The sequence below is a fragment of the Sinocyclocheilus anshuiensis genome, unplaced genomic scaffold (genome assembly GCF_001515605.1).
Source record: "Sinocyclocheilus anshuiensis isolate Anshui unplaced genomic scaffold, SAMN03320099.WGS_v1.1 scaffold371, whole genome shotgun sequence".
Taxonomy (NCBI): Eukaryota; Metazoa; Chordata; class Actinopteri; order Cypriniformes; family Cyprinidae; genus Sinocyclocheilus; species Sinocyclocheilus anshuiensis.
The window spans coordinates 72,315-78,326 of NW_015549597.1; the positions used below are offsets into that span (position 1 = coordinate 72,315).

At 34.5% G+C, this 6,012-nt stretch overlaps 1 long non-coding RNA gene across 1 annotated transcript; it reads right to left on the reverse strand.

Moving 5' to 3' along the window:
- Positions 1–3,130: 3,130 nt before the first annotated feature.
- LOC107658442 (uncharacterized) lies at positions 3,131–5,540 on the reverse strand. Its single transcript, XR_001630788.1, has 3 exons — positions 5,493–5,540; positions 4,426–4,497; positions 3,131–3,233 (listed from the first exon to the last, which is right to left on the reverse strand). It is a non-coding gene; the product is annotated as an uncharacterized LOC107658442 (long non-coding RNA).
- Positions 5,541–6,012: the final 472 nt, after the last annotated feature.

Here is a 6,012-nt window from a genome sequence, read left to right on the forward strand (position 1 = left end):
TTTATAAATATATTCACAGTGTCATTACACACCTTGACAAATAATATAATTAATGAATAATGCGATTTAATATAAAATTATGAAGCATTTATATATCATTTTTGTTCATGTGCCACAACTCTGGTCACAATGTTGAGATATGTAAAATAAGCTAATTGAATTACAATTTGGCATTATTTCAAATGGAATTGTTTAATATACATATTAATTTACAGCATCTTAAATTGTTTTGCATTATTTACTGATAATTTTTATGATTTGTATATGTGCCTGTCCCACACTTTTGAGTCCTTACCGCAACAATGAAAAAAGGCTTTTATTATGTCATTTTATCAAAGACAATCAAGTCTAGTTTCTATAGAAACAGAAATTAGCACGTGAGCACAATGCTGACAGATTGGGCCACCTCACTCACAAGATCCCAAAAATATAAGGTAAGTATCATCTTTTCTGTGTCAGTATTTATTGTGTGTCCTTACCATACAGCTTAGTAATTCTGTACTTTGAACTACATTTGAAAAATAAATGTATATTACTGTTTAATTCATGTATATTAAGATGCTAAGAGTCAAAACTAATGTAGTAGACCTTGCTAGCTGCCAGTTAGCTGCAATATTAGCAAAAATGTAATTTCCCCAACATGTCTTTACCGCAGTAAATTTAGGTGTTGCAGTAAAGACCTTGTGTTGCGGTAGAGACAAGTTCAAGGTTTACTGTATATTAAATTACAAATATTCAGTCTACATGTTTTCTGTTTCTTTTACTGTTGTTCTCTACAGTAGCCTGTTTTTGATTTCATGGCACTTTAACATTGTGTCCTTACCGACACAAGATGTCATTACCGCAGCTCTGCTTTATTCTATTTTTTTTTCCTCATAATTTTATTTGCAAAAAAATATTTTAACACTTAAGTTGAAATGATTTACACATTGAAATTGCAACATCTGTCATAAAAAGCTAAATATGTTATCTTTAGTGTGCATGGAAACAATTGACATCTAAGGTTACTGTCTAAATTTTACATGGCATAGAGAAAACCATGAAATCCCCTATTTTGTATATTATTTTTTAATGTCAGTATTTATAAAACTGTACAAAATGTGAAAAAGCTATTGAAATATATTACATTATTGTAGAAATTAAAAAATAAAAATGTGTATAATGAACGTTATTGTCACGTTGCGTGCGGTAAGGACATTTTGTAAGAAGAAGAGTTGTAAAACATAAAAAATAAACATGTTCCAGATTATAATCTTAATGACTCCATGCAATTTTGTTGACCTTTTTATATGTATTACAGACTCTGATGGTTAAAATTAAAATTCACAGGGGTTGATTATATATGTCACCCATATATGTACTTATACATGTACTTAACATATATATATATATATATATATATATATATTATCAACATGCCGACTAAACAGTCTAAACAGTTTGTCTAAACAGTTTTGGCCTCAACTGATCGATCAAGATCGTCGGCATGTTGATGTGATGATGTACAAACTATCTTTTCGAGTTATATATTTTTAATGAATCAATTGATCCAGCTCACGAAGATTCATTCATAAGATTCATTCACAAATCAGCCTGATCCAGATCCCAAGTTCAACCCAGTGATTCGGCTGCAATGGTTAACAGCTTTATGATACACATAAAGTACATATTTTTCAGTAAATTATTTAAAAGGCAAGGCATTGTTCTCCCGTACACTGGTCAAGTTTGAGATCTTGGGCTATTCAGCTTTTAATAATAACATTGTTTTAGACTAGTGGAAAGAAATCATCCAAAATACACTTTTAAGTGTTCATTTCGTTGCACTTTATCTATATTCATCTGTAGATTTCAATCACTATACATATATTTAAAGGCAGTTTTCTCAAGAGTTTTTTCTCAGGCAGTGAGCCATAAATCTCCACCTCAGTTACATTTACATAAACAAAACTTTACAATTTTATTCCTATCTATTTTCTGAAGAATTTTACAGAAGACTTTTGTTTCCTCATGATTTACTCATTCTATACATATACACTTAACATTTTATTCCTAAAAAGTGGTGATTTTTTTTTCTGGCTAGTGACATTATTTTCTGATTTATGGAGTGATAAAAAGACATCAAAAACAAGAATTTTGAAACTGGCTTAATCCAAAATGTATGCAAATTAGTCTAAATTTAATTAGATAATGCAACATTTGCATATTTAAACACATAAAACAAAAAATGTTTTGCAATTCTTAATCTAATCAGTCAATTGGAGAAATATGGTGATATCTATTAGTTAAATGTATTTATTTATTTTCCTTAAAGAGGTTTGGAATGACATGAAGGTGAGCAAACAAAAAATGGAACTATTGCCTAAACTATCCCTTTAATTGCAACAGAAATTTTCTCTCGGATCAGCCTCCTAGTGGTTGCAAATGGTGCAGCAGCTCTCACTCCTTGTTAGCAGGGTCTGCTTCGAGAAGTGACTGTCAGGCTGGCAAGCACAACATCAACTCTGTGACAACGCAGATGACACAAACTGTGAACAACACTCAAGGTAGCCGTCTTGCAAGTCAAGCTCTGCTGCAAACGAATGCTAATATTACACTGCATTGTCATCTGGTCCATAAAGCGGCTTTCACGGCATGTCTGGCCGCGTCTCCAGCTCACCAAATGCTCGCCAAAGCGCTAAAAACTTGAATTAATATGCCATGAAAAATGCTGCCCTGTTACAAATACATTCAAATTATTCAGTGGTTTTTACTCTGTTGGTACGCATTGAACTGAACCGTTGAGCTGCAGTAATTGTTTCATCTCATTAAACAGCCCAAGTGTTGTAATTGGTTTTGTTTGTTTATTTAGGAGGAAGCCACTGAGTCTAACGTTAATTTTACGCATTTGTTGCATAATTTAAACTCCAGATGACTTTTGTTGGCAACTGCATGGATCGTTTGAGAAGATGCAAATGTCCATTCCTGTAAATGCTCATTGAATATTCATTCAGCCCTATGTCTATTTGCATATAGCATGCGTGTGGGCCAGTTTATGCTCTGCTGGCAGTAATTCATTATCCAGCTCACTAATGGAAAGTTCATTAAGTCTCACAGGAAGAGAACAGTGCAGTGCCTGACACCTCACCTTCTGTATCAGGGTCATGGTAGTTGGGGTCAAGGCCTTTGTCTACAAGTTTGGCTACCTTTTCCACAGCCCCGGCCTGGATGTAGTCCATGAACTTCTTCAGACTGGCCTGTAGGGGGAGACACATACAGCCATGCTAGGCAGTGCCCTGAGGATAAGCTACTTATCGCATTTAAAGGGTCATGAAACCCCAGACAACTTTTTCAGAGAATTTAGCAGAGGTGTTTGTGTTACACATCATAGAAGACCATGTTAGCAGCCGTTAATTTTAATTGTTGGAGAAAACTGGTTAAATTTGAAGTTTTTCGCGCTATTTTCATCTCCCGGGTTTAAAATCTACATCGTGTTGACGTCACAATTTGTGACGTGGCAAAGGACAATAGGCTTGTTTGAGATGAGCAAAATCTGCGCAGAACCGGTCACCGATGATCACCGCGAGATGCTTGCCGGTTAGAAAAGTATCCGAGTTACGTCCGACTTGCTCTGATGTCATGCTGACGTGTGCCAAAAAACTCTCGCGACGGGATAGAGAAACATTCATGGATCGAAGGAGAGTTTGTTTTTGCTTTGTAATAAGAGTTCGGTACAACCCACCGGTGATCACCGCGAGATGCATGCCGGTTAGAAAAGTCTCCGAGTTACGTCCGACTTGCTCCGATGTCATGCTGACGTGTGCCAAAAAACTTTCGCGACGGCGAGGCAGCTGTGTCGGATTGAGCAGTCGAGCGCAGTTGCTCTCCACCGACTGCGCTGATCAAAAGCATGATGGGAAACGACTGACTGACGACACAGCTTAAGATAGAGAAACATTCATGGATCGAAGGAGAGATTGTTTTTGCTTTGTAATAAGAGTTCGGTACAACCGTGATTCATTCATTTAGTGAGTGTAACCGTTTTTACAGCTCCGTGACACAACCCGCCAAAAGGCTTATGTAAACGCTGCAGAATAAGCCTTAAAAGTTATCAAAGGTGCAACAGCGTGTACATATATATGTTTTCGATGCAGAGTGCAAATGGCTGTGCATTTATTTGTGTTTTTAACTCAATGGGAGCGAAATTAAACTATTTGAAACCAGTCTGTGTAGTCTGTCTCCCCTCTTCCCCCTCCTCCGCTCCGCAGCTCACGACGCCCACTTTTTTAGCGTTTTTTTAAAACTGTGGTGAGAACTAACCCGTGCTGAAACAGGGGGTTTCATGACCCTTTAACATACAGACTAAGATGCCAGTAGCACACCTTGAATGTTCACTTTATACTTCTATTTTTTAGAAAAGAATTAGATGATTTCTGTGGCGACGCATACCTTTGTGTGTAGTTTGGCCAGCTGTTTTTCATCTAGATTCGTCTGTTTGTACACCCTGGTTTTGTAGCGGAACTGTGTGAAAGAAAAACAGCCAAAATCAGTGGAAGACAGTTATCTGGGAGCTGTCAAAGAAACTTCCATCAGTTTGTGGAGGGAAAAAAATGTTTACAGTAATGTAAGGAGGGCTAATGTAAGATAAGGAGAGTTAAAAAGCAAAAATGTTTGGTCTTTTTTTAAAACCCTTACAGGAATTTTTCAAAATAAAAGTTTTTGTGATTAGTAAAGTTCTCTGAGGCAGGACTACTTTTCTAGGTGGACTAACTTCTGTTTATGGCACAATTCATAGTATTGTTGTGTTGATCAATGTTCACTAAAACCAAAACTATTAAAATCGTTTCATTTGTTTTATTATTTATTTTAAATTACCAAAATATAAAAAAATTAAACTATTAAAAAATAGTTACAAGTAATTTAAATAAAGTCAAAATAAAATAAAATATTAATATTAGATCAAACACTTAAACAAAAAAACTATGTCAATTAGAAATGTTGCCATGGCAACTAACTGAAACAAATATATTTAAGCGAGAAGTATTACAATTACTAAAAAAAAAGAAAAGAAAAAAAATCAGAAAATATACAAATAAAATATTTAAATATTTATTAATATAATAATAAATACTAACAGTATATAAATAATAAAAAAATAAGTGATATCGCCAACCCCTATTATCAACTTCAATATAAAGGGGTTCTTGTGAATTAATTAGACATTGATTTGATTATTGTGGTATAATATTAATTGCCTTGTGCTCTACAAATAATAAAAAAGCATTTACATTTTTTACATTGTAAGACAAATCTCCAATGAACCATATCAGGGTTATTAGGATTCATAGTTACCAGAGAAGCCGCTTAAAGAATTATTATCACCTAGGCAACAAACAATTTGAAGCAGCAGTTTCCTAGCACCAACATTCACATTCAATTATAGAACAAGAAAGAAGAAAAAAAAAGACAGTAAACAAAAATGCCTAAAATTAAGAGGAGAATAAAAGGAAAGGTACCTCCAGGTAGGGTACTCCTTTCTCAAAGGATTGTGGGTATTCGCGGAGCAGCCTCTCTTCCTCCAGGAACTTGGCATCGTGCCCATCAGTAGCAGGTTGGAAAAGACCATAGTTTAATACATCCCTTAGAGATTCGGTTAGACTGCACAGCACCTGCTGCTTTGCCTTCCATACGGTTGCATCAGGGTTGAACCTCAGACACTTCTACAAAAACAGAGAGAGAAAAAAATGGCTGTTAGATTAACAAAACGATTATACATATATTATATTATATTATATTATATTATATTATATTAAATTATATTAAATTATATTATATTATATTATAAAGTAACACTTTAGCATAGGGAACAATTCTCACTATTAACTAGTTGCTTATTAGCATGCCTATTATTAACATATTGGCTATTTATTAGTACTAATAATAAAGCACATATTCTGCATGACCATATTCTACATCCCTAATCCTACACAATACCCAAACTTAACAACTAATAAGCAGCAAATTAGGAGTTTATTG